Here is a 15,127-nt window from a genome sequence, read left to right as displayed (position 1 = left end):
TGTGGACCTCGTCCAGTTGTAAAGGCTCTGTGGATCACCTGCTCCTCCAACTCTCACTTGCCACAGGCGAAAAAACAAAACCCAAACTCCTTCAAACTAATGGGAAGCCTGGCACTACTTTAAATGAGACACCAATGAGATGATGTCTGGTTTAAATGTCATAAGTGAATGATTTATTCATGCCAGAAACCAAAGTATAGGCCTTGCTGTACTGCAAATGTTAACGCATACAAGAGATCAGTCTCCAGACCTGCTAAGAGTGACCTTTGGAGACCACCATTGGTCCCATTTGGAGATTCCATTCTGTGAATGTTGCTTTCCAAGAATGCTTCATGCTCATTGGATTATATAGTGAATTCACATAAATTCTTTTCTTTTCTTTTTTGGTAAAGAGACAGCAGTTAATAGTGGAAATTGAACTGAACTTGAAGGTACATGGGTTTGAACTTGAATCCTTTCTGTGCTCATAACTGTGGTTAACTTCAGCAAGTTTTCTCAATTTCTGTGAGTATCATTTGTGTGCTCTGTATAATGGATATCTACTCTGTACAATAATTGTGTGAAGAATAACTAAAATAATACACCTTATAACTAGGATATAACACAAAGATAGACTTCCAACTCATTCCTTTACTTTCTTTTCCTAGACCACAAAACTAAAGAGAAATATGCCACGAAGAAACCAATACTATAGCATTGTTGTATTTGTAAATTTTAGAGAAAGAATTGGGCAAATAATTGTTATCTTTAGTTTCTTTTTTACACTTCAGTTCTTTCCCTCTTGAGCTTGGACTGCATACTACTTCAGTGAAAGCACTTTCTTGATCAACAATTTCCATGTCTTCCACTTCTTTACTTTCTGATATGTCTATTTTTCTAAACTCCAATCTCAGATCATTCCAAGAACCTGCTTTTCAATTTCTACAACCAGTAAATAACTAGTGTTCTGAAAAACTCATACAGTGGTGCAAAAAAATCAGTGTTGTGGCAAATTTGTGTTCTCCAATTTCAACTGACTTTCAGCTTTTTGCCTCTAGTTACTGAACTTGTGCAAACCTTAGGGTGTCCATTCTGAAGCTTCCCACTACACCATCTCCCCATTCTCTCTTGAAATTGACCTTGTCTTTTGTTTAACAGAGTAAATTGAGGCTATTCCACAAATACTCTCAAATTCCCACACCTAGAAATCACCTTTATCAGGATCCACTTTCATTTGCTTCCTTCTGGTCCTAGAAGTTTTCCTGCTCCTGTCCAAATGGACTGTTGCTCTTGCCTACCTCTGAACCTTTCTTCAGGAACCTCATTCTATCAGCTCTTTTCTCTCCTTTGTATCTTAAATATATCTCCAACCTTTCTGTTGACATACAAACAAGTCATAATTGCTGTCATGACAAAAATTCATTAGCTCTATCTGGATCCTGCATCCCGCATTCTGCTCAAGCTACTACTACTACTTCTCTCTCTCTCTCTCTCTCTCTCTCTCTCTCTCTCTCTCTCCACCGCTTCTACTTTCACGGGCATCTTACATGGGGATCCACACCACTATTTCTAATGCCTTCCTTATTTTTTATCCCCTCTTCAGATCATTATAAACTGATGTCTCCTTTTAAGTCTTCACTGAAACTGCTTATGCAAAGGACATTAATGACTTAATAGCAGAGCCAGTGGATTCTTTTTTGAATCACATCTTACTTGATGACGCTGAGTGCAGTTGGCGTTGTTGAAGGTTTCCTTCTTGACATTTTCCTAATTTGTCTCCTGAGACACTACATTTAATCCCACTTTTTTGAGGCTTCCTTCTCAGGATCCTATTCTGGCTTCTCTTCTTTCTACGAATTTAATGGTAGCTTTCCCTAGATCATCATCCTTGGCCCTCATATATTCTCAACATACACAATATCTCTGAGTAATTTAATTTATTTTCATGTTTTTAACTATCACCCATAAAATGATTAAATTTCTATCCCCAGCCAGTTTTCCTACTGTGTTTCAATTCCCTACTGGTTTTCTCCAATCGAATACTCCACAAATACCAATTACCTTAGAGGTAACTGGTTAAGAAATGAATCTATTTTACCCTGAAAGCTATTTCTGTTCCAACATTTCTTGTCTCAAACGATGACAACATAAACCAGTTACTCAAGCCATAAGCCTAAGTTTTGTTGTACATGTTTCTTCTTCACTTTCCATCCAAATGTACCAATCATAGGCAAGCTTGCCCTTTGACATGTTCATCACTCTTCCATGGTCTGCCCTGTTCTTACAGAAGCACTAAACCCTGAAGCCTCTGTTTCCCAGGCCTTCATGTGGAGACCCTTTGATTGGACTCAACTGACAGAAGATACTAGTAGGAAGTTGAAGGGTGGGAGGAATGTCGAATCCAGTCTCTCTCTCTCTCTCTCTCTCTTTTTTTTTTTTTTTTGATAGGCAGAGTGGATAGTGAGACAGAGAGACAGAGAGACAGAGAGAAAGGTCTTCCTTTTGCCGTTGGTTCACCCTCCAATGGCCGCCACGGCTGGTGCACTGCGGCCAGCGCACCGTGCTGATCCGAAGGCAGGAGCCAGGTGCTTCTCCTGGTCTCCCATGGGGTGCAGGGCCCAAGCACTTGGGCCATCCTCCACTGCATTCCCGGGCCATAGCAGAGAGCTGGTCTGGAAGAGGGGTAACTGGGACAGAATCTGGCACCCTGACTGAGACTAGAACCTGGTGTGCCGGCGCCGCAAGGCGGAGGATTAGCCTAGTGAGCCGCGGCGCCGGCCTAAAAATAGCTTTTCTTTAAGCAATATTTATTAAATCAAAGTTTGGATGGACTAATTTATTTTCTTTTTTTTAATGTATTTGTTTATCTGAAAGGCAGAGTTCTGTAACTCTGGCAGAGGCAGAGGCAGAGAGAGAGAGAGAGACAGAGACAGAGAGACAGAGAGAGACAGAGAAAGGTCTTCTATTCGCTGGTTCACTCCCCAAATGGCCACAATGGCCGGACCTGAGTCAATCTGAAGACAGGAGCCAAGAGCTTATTCTGGGTCTCCCACATGAATGCAGGGAACCAAGGGCTTGGACCATCTTCTACTGTTTTCTCAGGCCATACAGAGAGCTGGTTCGGAAGTGGAGCAGCTGGGACTTGAACCAGCGTCCATATGGGATGCCAGCAATGCAAACGGCAGCTTCACCCACTACCCCACAGTTCCAGCCCTAGACTAATTTATTTTTCTGATACACATTAAAATGAATAACAAGCTATTAAAATAATTACATTTACCTATAGACCCTCAAAACCATTCTTCCTATGTATATCTCATGTTGAGAGACAGTGGCTTGCAAGATCAAGTTGAAACTCTTTATTGGGATTTATAGCATTTTTTATAATCTGGCTCTTGAGCATTACTTTGTGTGTGTACACTCACACCTCTATTCTGGTTACTTCCTCTGCTTCTAGTTCAAACTGATACTGTACTTCTTTGTGACATCCTCTACGTCAATATACAGACACATTGCTTTGCATTTTTCTATTGACATCTATTTTTGTCTTTACTAAACTGGCTTAAGAAAATTATTGCTGATCGATGTCTATAATATAATATATGTTATGTTATATGTAACATAACATAACATCTGTTATATATGATGTATACATATATGTATATATTTCAATATGTTATTAGGGGGCACCTTGGGTCAGGAGCTAGAGCTATGAATCAAACACATGCACTTTGAACCCAGGCACTCTGATGTGAGATGGCAGGCGTTTTTAAAAAAGATTTATTTATTTATTTGAAAGGTAGAATTACAAAGAAAGGAGAGACAGAGACAGAGAGATCTTTCATCACTCCCCAAATGGCCACAATAACTAGGGCTGTGCCAGGCCAGAGCCAGGAGCCAAGAGCTTCTTCCAAGTCTCCTATGAGGGTGCAGGGGCCCTGGGACTTAGAAAAAAATCTCTGCTGCTTTCCCAGGCTCATTAACAGGGAGCTGGATCAGAAGTGGAGCAGCAGGGACTCGAACTGGCACCCATATGGGATGCTGGCACTGCAGACCCCAGTTTAACCCACTGTACCACAGCGCTTGCCCCAACATGTTATATATGTTTTCCCAGGATACTAGTGATCCATTCTTTCCAAACATGTAAAAAAATAACATCAATGTATGTATTTTCACTCAAAAATGCTATTTATTTATTATGAAGACCAACCTAAATCATCATTGTGAAGTGGTATCTTGTTTTCAGTTTCATTTAACATATGGACTTACCTTGGTAAAATTGTTAGACTACAAAGTATAAAAGTTGGAATGGAGAATAGAAATGATAATTTTCATCCATATTAATTTTATTTATATTAAATATGTATTAATATGTTATATATATTTAATATATTGTCTTGGAAGTAAAATAAAATTACAAAAAAGCAGTAGAGAAGTTCATGTTTCTTCTTTTTTTTTTCTATTCAGCAGTATGGCTTGAACTGATGTTAAGACTTTGATTTTCTACTGAGGGTAAGGCTCAAAGGATAGAAGAAAAAGGGCAGAGCTGCAAATTTTACAAGTAGCATCACAGATTTATAAAGCTGGATGATACTTTGGAGGTCACCTACTCCATCCTCTTCATTTTACAAATGGGGAGTAAATGAGGTCAAGAAAAAGAGAAACTCTAATCTAGCTAAGGATTTATTGATTTATTTACTAGCACACAATTATTATATACAATTGCCTTGACTGCTCATTTGTGTTAGGAAGGGGAGACCATAATGCAGATCTGGAATCACCCACAACTTAAGTTAGAAAAATGCTTAGCGACCTTTGCCCCGGTTTGTATTCACATGGAGGAGATTCAGAGGTGCTAGGGATCCCCATCAGGCCAGACTCTCCCAGTGTAGCCTGCTGGGGCCAGAGTCCCGGCAGAACACAGCTCAACGATGATCACACTGACTGTGCATTTCTTTTTACCAAACACGCTCTTCGGTCATTATCGGCTTTTTTTTTTTTTTCAAACTAACCCTAGGATAGTCTGAGGAATTCCTGTTTCATAGATGTGAAAGATGATCAGAAATATTTCTCAAGACACTAAAGCGGTACTAGGGCCAAAACTTCCTGCAGTAGTAATAGTAGATCCCAGGACTACAAGTTGGTAGTTGTGTTTCACACATCAAATGCAATTCTGGATTTATGAAAAATCACCTCTGCTTTATTCTTTTGACTGCTGATTTGTGGTCCAATGTTAATAATAAAACCCCCGAAGAAACTACGGCTATATAATGAGCCAATAACAACTACTCTTTCAGACCCAGTAACTAATTATCATATTAGAAGATAATACCACCACCCCTTGCTCCCCACTCTCCAGTTCCCTGCTCATTAGACAGGGATAAGAAAGGAAGTGAAACACAAATCTCTATATTTACTTAATTATCAAGAGATCTAGTAAAACTCGTGATTAGGAAAGAGTTAGAAATTAATGGATAAAATGAATTGTAGGGCTCACCTGTAGAATCACACTTAATCCATATTTTGCCTGCTCCTCATGGCCCTGGTTAATTACGAATTGACTTCACTACACAGCATTCTTTTCTGACTGAGGTGGCTGGCATGAGAGGGTATTGTGTTACCTCTTTGTACTTATCCACTAAGCAACCATTCCTCAGAGGAAAGCATTCAGGATGGGGAGACAAGTATTAATACAGTACTATCTTGTTTGAAAATGATCTTCAACGATCGAGATTTTGAAAATAAAATGAATGACAGTATGTGCACAGAAAGGCATGCTTGTTGGGCAGCTCTGCCAGACAGAACGTGAAAGTGGGCTTGGGAAAGCCCTCAGGAAGAAAACTAGAGTCCTTGAGCTGGCTGCAATTTTCTTTTGGGAGAAGTGTGTGAACAATGCTATCGACTCTTTCATAAACATAATAAGTAGACCCCAGAACAGGAATTCTCAAGTTTCCTCCCACCCCCACCTGCCTCTTCAAACAGAAACTAGAAACTAGTGTTGATTTCCATTAGCAGGACCCTTCAGCTCACAAACCCATTTCCTCGCCTCATTGGCAACTCACTTCTGAAGGACTGGTCTTTGCTAATAAGCATCTCCTTTGGACTATGTTTGCCAAGTCATAGCTAGACATTCAAGTTCATTTTCTTAAGCCAATGCATTATATTTCACATCTCATTCTTTTTTTTTTTTTTTTTTTGACAGGTAGAGTTAGACAGTGAGAGAGAGAGACAGAGAGAAAGGTCTTCCTTCCTTTGGTTCACACCACAAAAGGCCGCTACAGCTGGCACATTGTGGCCGGCACGGTGCACGGATCCGAAGCCAGGAGCCAGGCGCCTCCTCCCGGTCTCCCATGCAAGTGCAGGGGCCCAAGCACTTGGGCCATCCTCCACTGCCTTCCTGGGCCACAGCAGAGGGCTGAACTGGAGGAGGAGCAACCGGGACAGAATCCAGTGCCCCGACAGGAACTAGAACCCGGGGTGCTGGCACCGCAGGCAGAGGATTAGCCAAGCGAGCCGTGGCGCCGGCCTCACATCTCATTCTTAAAAAATAAGTTAGTGAGAAATAAGTATTGTGAAATGTAGCCAAAGAAACAGACATTTGTGACTCTGACTCAAGCAGAAAGGTTAAGTGAACTGATGTGTTTAACCATCTTAAAGAAATTTTTAAATGCAAACAGGTGGTGCTCATATTTTCAAAAACACACTGGGGCTAGTGCTGCGGTGCAGTGGATTAAAGCCCTGGCCTGCAGCGCCGGCATCCCATATGGGCGCCGGTTTGAGTCCTGGCTGCTCCACTTCCAATCCCACTCTCTGCTATGGCCTGGAAGACCAGGCTTGCACCCCTGCACCCCCGTGGGAGACCCAGAAGAAGCTCCTAGCTCTTGGCTTCCAATCGGCACAGCTCTGGCCATTGCAGCCATCTAGGGAGTGAACCAGCGGATGGAAGACCTCTCTCTCTCTCTCTCTCTCTCCTGCCTCTCTGTAACTCTGCCTTTCAAAAAAATAAATAAATATCTTTTAAGAAAAGAAAACACACTAATAGCAAAGACAATAGAGCACTGGCATCTAAGAACAAAGTTGTGCTATAGTGAAGGAAGCATTAAGGAAGAATTTGGATGTCCCAATTAAAATATCAAGATATTTCCTGGGGCAGGAAACAGATCTGCATCCCTTCTCACAGTGTCTGGGTTTAATACCTGCCTCCAGCTCCTGAATCCAGTCTCCTACTAATGCATACCATGGGAGAAAGCAGATGATGGCTCATGAACTTGGGTCCCTGCCATTTATGTGGAAGACTTGGAATGAGCTCACATTTCCTTGCTTTGGCCTGGTCCAGCCTTGACTATTGTGGACATTTGGGGAGTGAACCAGTGGATGGGAGTTCTCTTTGTCTATCTATCTCTCTGCAAATAAATGAATAAGTAAGTAAATAAATAAATATTAAGGGAAAAGGTATTTAGCATAGAAATAATGCTAATGTTCAGCAACCACTGAAAACACTTGAGTAAAATCAGCAATGCCTTGGGGCGCCACTGGGTGCCAGTGGTAGTCCTGAGGCTTGGGCTGAAGGAAGAGAGGAAGAGAAAAACCATAAAGCAAGTAGGACAGTTGGAAATAAGGCAAGATGGAAAAGAAAGAAGGAAAAGAGAAATATGTATGGAGGCAATAGGCAGGAGCCACTTTTCTGCTATCATCCTCTGGTATCAAGACTATGAATTAGGGTTTTAAATATAAAAGATAAAGTAAAATGCTGCTTATAAAACTAGTTTATTTTTAAAATTTTAAATTTCAAGTGCTCTTGGGGGTAAAACCTTTTTAAATTGTATTTATTTGAATTACAGAGTGACAGGGCCGGGAGGGAGGGAGGGAGGGAGAGAAAGAGAGAGAGAGAGAGAGAGAGAGAGAGAGAGAGAGAGAGTACTTTCCATCCACTAGTTACTCCCTAAATGCTGCAACAGACAGGACTAGGTCAGTTGGAAGCCTGGAACCAGGAACTCCAACAGGCCTCCCACGTTGATGACAGGGACCCAAGTACTTGGGCCGTATTCTGCAGCTTTCCCACATGCGTCAGCAGGGAGCCGGATCAGAAGTGGAGTAGCTGGGATTGCACCAGCACTCCAGTGTGGGATTCCAGCATTGCAAGTAGAGGCTTATCTCACTGTCACACAACACGGGTCCTGGAAGTAAAACCTTTACCTATGAAATGATTATATGTGTATTTGCTGGTTTTATTTCTTTTAGCGATTGTGGTTTTATGACAGAGTGCTTAGAGGGAATTTCAGGAGTATTTGGCAATTAAAATATTATTTCTGTTTTAAGTCATTTTGTGTATTGTCTGGGTTAGTGGTACTCAATACCAACAATTTTATGGTTATGAGAATGAGATTCTGTTTTACTTTTTTAAAAATTTGAGCATTAGTTCAATATATGAGTCAATCTTTTTCTTAAAAATTTTATTTAAGCTATACAAGTCCATGTATTTCGTATATGGATTTAGAAATAGTGATTCTTCCCACCCAACCCCCTCCAGCCCACGCTACAACCCTTCTTCTTTCTCCTTCTCTTATTCCCACTGATAAATTTTTTTACAAAGATCTACTTTCAGTTTACTTAATGATCATAAAGTTAACCCTACACTAAGTAAATGAGTTCAACAAGCAGTATGAAGAAAAAAAAGCAATATTCCTCAACAGAAGAGACAAGGGCTGTAAACAATTATTGAATCTCAAAATGTCCATTTCACTCCAATACATTACACTTTAGGTACTCTATTAGTTACCTTGGATTAGAGAAAATACATGATATATGTTTTTTGGGGACTGGCTTATTTCACTAAGTATATGGTTTCCAGTTGCATCCATTCTGTTGAAAAAGTCAGGATTTCAATTTGTTTTTACAGCTGAGTAGTACTCCATAGTATTTATATATTATAATTTCTTTATCCAGTCAACAGTTGGTGGACATCTGGGTTGATTATATATCTTAGCTATTGTGCTGCAATGAACATGAAAGTACAAATAACTCTATCATATGCTGATTTCTCTTGGATTCTCTTTGGATTTGGTAAATTCCAAAAGTGGGATGGCTGGATCACATGGTAAGTCTATACTGAGATTTCTGAGGTATCTCCTCCATACTGTCTACCACAGTGGCTACCCCAGTTTATATTCCCACCAACAGTGGCTTAAGGTACCTTTTCCCCACATCCTCGCCAGCATTTGTCATTTGTTGATTTCTGTATGAGAGCCATTCTAACTCGAGTGAGATGAAACTTCATTGTGATTTTTTTTTTGCATTTCCCTGATGGATAATGATCCTGAGCATTTTCTCAAGTGTCTGTGGGCCATTTGAATTTCCTCTCTTAAAAAATGCCTTTTCTAGTCCTTTGCCCATTTCTTAACTAGATTGTTTTGTTGCTGTTGAGTTTCCTGAGCTCTTTATAGATACTGGATGTTAACTCTTTATCAGTTGTGTAGTTTGCAAATATTTTCTCCCATTCTGTTGGTTGCCTCTTCAGTTTGCTGAGCGTTTCTTTTGCACTGCAGAATCTTCTCAGCTTAATGTAATCCCATTTGTCAATTTTGAGCCCGTTTTTTAAAGAAATATTTATTTATTTACTTGAGAAGAAGAGTTACAGACAGAGAGTGGGAGAGACAGAGAGAGGTCTTTCATCTGCTGATTCACTCCCCAAGTGGTCTCAATAACCAGAGCTGGGCTGATGCTAAGCCATGAGCCAAGAGCTTCTTCTGGGTTTCCCAAACACTTGGGCCATCTTCTACTGGTTTCCCAGGCCATCAGCAGGGAGCCGGATTGGAAATGAAGCAGCTGGGGCTCAAACTAGCACCCGCCCATATGGGATGCCAGCACTACAGGCGGATGCTTAACCTAATATGCCATAGCACTGGCTCCAAGCCCATCCTTTTAAAAGAACAATAAATGAATTAATTATCCACACTACATTAAAAAATCCTTTACATGGAATGGTTTCCAGGAAATATCTTAAACAATCTAGTATAAGTCAGCCTGTTCCAAAATTCATATGCTAAAATACATTGTACTTCCCTAGTGTCTAAGACTAGGGAAGCAATGCCACAATGATTGCTATTTATATTTACCATGGTTTCCTGTATCTGTGGCATGGTATGAAGACATGGTATGAACTTGTGCAGTTACAGAGAATTCACTTTTTTATCAGTAATAATCACTGAATAACTGAAACAATTAGAATTAATCATCTTGTGAGGGCATTTCTGCATTAGTTGCAGAACTGTATCTCTCTTACCAACACAATTTTGAAGAATTCCTAGATAAATGTTGTAGAGTATACAGAGTATTCTCTCTCTCTCTCTCTCTCTCTCTCTCTCTTTCTGTCTCTGTGTGTGAATGTGTGTAGCTCACTATCAAATCCTTCAAAGTCATTCATTTTTAAAACTTAAAAAAAAAAATTTGTACCATAGTAAAATGATCAAATACATGGTAAAAATTGAAATAGCATGGACAAATTTATACTAAAAATAAAATGAAATGAAATGAAATTCTCCCTTACCCATACCTCATTACCTTGGTCCACAGTGCCAATTTCTTTTCTAAAGATGTTATTTATTTATCTGAGAGGTAGAGTTATAGACAGTGAGAAGGAGAGATAGAGAAAAAGGTTTTCCATCCACTGGTTAACTCCCCATATAGCAGCAACAGCTGGAGCTGTGCCGATTCAAAGCCAGGAGCCAGGAGCTTCTTCTGGGTTTCCCACATGGATGCAGGGCCCCAATGAGTTGGTCCATCTTCTACTGCTTTCCCAGGCCATAGCAGAGAGCTGGATCAGAAGAGGAGCAGTTGGGACTAGAACCGGCGCCCATATGGGATGCCAGAGCCACAGGTGGAGGATTAACCTACTGCACCACAGCGCCGGACCCGCCAATTGTTTTCAACATTCTCAAATGTTTTAAAATGTTGTCAAATCATCTCAATATGTCTAATATGCTTAAGTTGCCATTCCTTAATTGACTTGAAGCATTGGCTATTGCTATCCTGTCAATGCAAGTTAAGGACGTGGTCAATTTGTATAAATTCCTTGTCCAACTTTCCTTCTCCCAGGGTAGTTTATTCTCCACTAGTTACCTCTGAAATGTTAGATACAAGGGTATCTCAAAAAGTTAGTGGAAAATTGGAAGATTCAATTAAAAGAAATCCATGCATATGAGGAACCTTCAAGAAGTTTATGGAGAATGCATATTATTAATAAACTTCATGAATTTCAGTTATTTATTTATTATTAATAGTTTATACTTACGTAAGGTGAACAAATTTCATATACTTCATATATGCAGATTTAGGATAGTGGTATTTCACACTCTACCTTCCCTTCTGCCCATGTTCCCATCCTCCCTCCATTTTTTTCTTTTGTGGATTATGCTCTTGGTGTTGTGTCTTTTTTCTCTTTTTAAAAGATTTATTTATTTATTTAAAAGGCAGAGATAAAGAAAGAAAGAAAGAAGGAGAGAGAGAGAGAGAGAGAGAGAGAGAGATCTTCCAACCCTTGGTTCACTCCAACAATGGCTGGAATGGCCAGAGCTTAGCCTATCCGAACCCAGGAGCCAGGAGTTTCCTCCAGGTTTCCTACGTGGGTGCAGGGGCTCAAGGACTTGGACCATTCTCCGTTGCTTTTCCAGGTGCATTAGCAGAGAGCTAGATCAAAGTGGAGCAGCTGGCACTAGAACTGGTGTCCATATGGGATGTTGGCACTGCAGGCGATGGCTTTACCCAGTATGCCACAGCAGCAGCAGATGACCAGGTACTTTGGTGCTACCAGCTATGTGAGAGAAACATGGATGGTGTTTCTGGCCCCTTGCTTCGGCCAAGTCCAGCCCTGGACAATGTGGCCTTTGGGGGAGTAACCAACAGATGAATGATATCTTTCTCTTTGTGTGTATCTCTCTCTCTCCTTCTGCCTTTCAAATAAATTTTTTAAAAATATCAAACTACTGACAAGTGGTTTATAATGCCTTTTTCTTTAAAGAATTATTTTATTTATTTGAAAGACAGAGTTACAGAGAGAGGTAGAAACAGAGAGAGAGGTCTTCCATCTGCTGGTTCACTCCCCTATTGACCGCAACTGCTGGAGCTGTGCTGATCCGAAGCCAGGAGCCAGGAGCTTATTCCGGGTCTCCCACATGGATGCAGGGGCCCAAGGACTTGAGCCATCTTCTACTGCTTTCCCAGGCCATAAGCAGAGAGCTGGATGGGAAAAGGAGCAGCCAGGATATGAACCGACATCCATATGAGATGCTGGCACCACAGGTAGAGGCTTGGCCTACTACACCATGGCGCCAGCCCCCAAATCAATATTTTAATATAAATGAAAGACTGACAGTTTCCATGACTTTATGTTTCAATTTTTCTATCTGACTTTTTTTTTTTTTGCATTCACAATTTACAACAGCCCTTGGCTGTTCTGTGTTTTCTTTATGGTATCTTTTCATTTTTATGATTTCTTGGCAGTTAGTTGAACTTTTTGTTTATTTGTTTTTTTGTGGTTGTCTTGGAGTTATCTTTAATTCCACACATTCTTTTTCTCGAAGATCATCTTTTATTAATTTGGTCTCTTTCAAGTTAGAGTTTTCTTCACTTGTCTTATGGTCAGTGATTATCCATTCAAATTTACAAAAAACAAAAAACAGAAAGACTAAGTCAGTGTGCAGGAACAGGGCTTCTGGTCTAGCAGGCTTTGCTTTAGGGCGAGTAGGCCATGAGTTAGCTGCTGTGCTGGAGAACTCTAGATGCTGGCATGAGGAGGGCTTCATTCTGAGACAACGGCACCCACATTAGCTTTCAAGTTCTTTCCCATCAGTCTTTTCCTAAGGGTAAATGCTTAGCTTCATGACATTGTATGTGGGGGAAAGGGAAATGTGTAAGGAGGCCAACATTTCCATACACAGATCTGTGTTAGTTTCTCCCTTTTCAGCTCACTTCTCTCTCCCACTCTTCGATTCTTGTGGAAGGACTTCCTAACTCCACGTACTTAAGCTTCCATTTGAGTATTTCCTAGATTATGGCTTCCTCTTTTCTACTTGAACAGTTAACCATTTTTCAATCTGCTTTTTTGGCTTCCAGGAATTTGTTGAGTTCCCTTTTCTATTCAGGGACTGCAACTCATTCCATTCTCTTTGCATTCCCTTCACCCCCAACACAGTGACTGGGAACTTAGAGGACTCTGTAGCAGACACTACTCTGAGCAATAAGCACACACTAGGTAACAGAAGAACCATGCTTTCTCATCTGTGAAACAGAAACATAAATGCACCTACATGATTGTGTTGCTCTGAGAATTAATATAATTAAGGTATGTAAAGTCTTGGAATCGTGCCTGCTACACAGTAAACACTATATATGTGTTTGGTACTATTATGTATTGTTATTGATAATTGTCATTATTGGAGGAAATGGCAATAAATACATCTAACCAGCCTGTCCTTTTGGGCAGGAATACCAAAGGCATTGATTTGCTGAAATAAAATATGCTTTTACAAAGGGTCAAGGAAAGACTCTAGTCTATTGCATGCCATTAAGTGTCACAGAAATTGAATAAAAAATTCTTTAAATTTTTATTCTTTGTCTATATCTTTAGTTTGTATGTTCTTCAAAATGTACACAGAAATATTTTCTTTATTTGTTGAAATTCTTCTTAGTTGGTAGTTAAATAAAAGTGTGATTTTAGTCTTGTATAGTATGCACTATATTTCAAAGTAGTACAAACTCCTCATTTAAAAAAAAAACAAATACAATAGGTTTATAATGGAAAAAAAATTCTCTGTCTAATTTATTCTTATACCTCATTCCTCAAATACAATCCCTGTTCACTTTTTCGCCGGTCAATCCAATGCTTAAATAATATGCTCATTATATTATTTCTGATATTTTAGTTCTAGATATTATCTATTTATTTCTAAATGTGACACATTAGGATTTTATTCTCATATTCTACTACCACTTCAGAAAATCCAATTGTTCCACCATAGTTATAGTGTTCTTTTTAGTTAGACAAACAGTGTTTACATTATTGTGGACACTCAAATATTATTCACTTCTGCTAGATTCTCTGACCAATTACTTCAAACTGTGCAATGCTCTTTTTGTGATTTGGCTGCTCTCCTAGGCTGAATGCAAAATTTCCTGAATCTCTTCTTTGTTTATTCCTTTATTTTGCTAAAGCTCATCTTCAACTAATTCCCTAAGTAAAGTTGCATTCGTTTTGGGGGTTGGTGGGGTGGGTGAGTATAAGTCTCCTTTGATTAACAATTTGACTTGCTTTAGGATTTTTTGATTGAGAATAATGTTGCTTTTGAATTTTTAAAGCATTGTCTGTTATCTTTCAAGTGTTCAGAACTGCAGAGAAAACTGAGGCCATCTTGGCTCTATTTGTTTTAAATGGGTTGGGTTTTTAAAGATACTTGAAAACTTTTAGGAACTTCTCTATTTCTGGTATTATGCAATTTTCCAATAACAAGACCTAGTGTATTTGTGTTCGTGTACGTGTTTGTGTGTTTGTGCCTGTGCATGTTTCCTGTTCATTTACTATTATGGAAACATGATGGGCTCTTTCAATCTGAAGATTACTGTCTTGCGTGCTCGCTTCGGCAGCACATATACTAAAATTGGAACGATACAGAGAAGATTAGCATGGCCCCTGCGCAAGGATGACACGCAAATTCGTGAAGCGTTCCATATTTTTTAGGCGCCATCTTGGACATACGTCATAAGCAGAGCGACCTCAGGTCTGCACCGGCCCTGAGCCTAGCAGTAAAACCTGACTCTGGGTGGGGCAAATTAACAGGAGATTAGGACTTAGTAAATTTATGGTGCTACTGAACTGAGACTGTGAAAAAAGAGACGGTGGGGGAGAGAACTCACGGAATTCACGTGAGAACTCTCCAGAGACGCTACAATTCCGTAACTTTGGCAACCCAGTGGGAGACTGAAGGAGAATTTGAGCCCACGCTAAGGGCCGAACAGATTCCCTGTGTGGTCCTTGGGAAAGAGCTTCCGATCTCTGGCTCCTGTGGGTATATCATTTGCCTGCTAACTACCTCCAACTTTGTTCAGCTGTGCAGAATAACTTCCCTGTTGAATCAAAAAAAAAAGAGAGAGAGAG

At 40.1% G+C, this 15,127-nt stretch overlaps 1 non-coding gene across 1 annotated transcript; it reads left to right on the top strand.

Moving 5' to 3' along the window:
• The first annotated feature begins 14,600 nt into the window (after window positions 1–14,600).
• LOC149119688 (U6 spliceosomal RNA) lies at window positions 14,601–14,707 on the top strand. The gene has a single exon (XR_016228562.1). It is a non-coding gene; the product is annotated as a U6 spliceosomal RNA (small nuclear RNA).
• Window positions 14,708–15,127: the final 420 nt, after the last annotated feature.

The sequence above is a fragment of the Oryctolagus cuniculus genome, chromosome X, assembly GCF_051225735.1.
Source record: "Oryctolagus cuniculus isolate XC-2025 breed Fujian yellow rabbit chromosome X, ASM5122573v1, whole genome shotgun sequence".
Lineage (NCBI taxonomy): Eukaryota > Metazoa > Chordata > Mammalia > Lagomorpha > Leporidae > Oryctolagus > Oryctolagus cuniculus.
The sequence above is the reverse complement of the archived record's forward strand: the minus strand, read 5'-3'. Positions and strand labels throughout refer to the sequence as shown.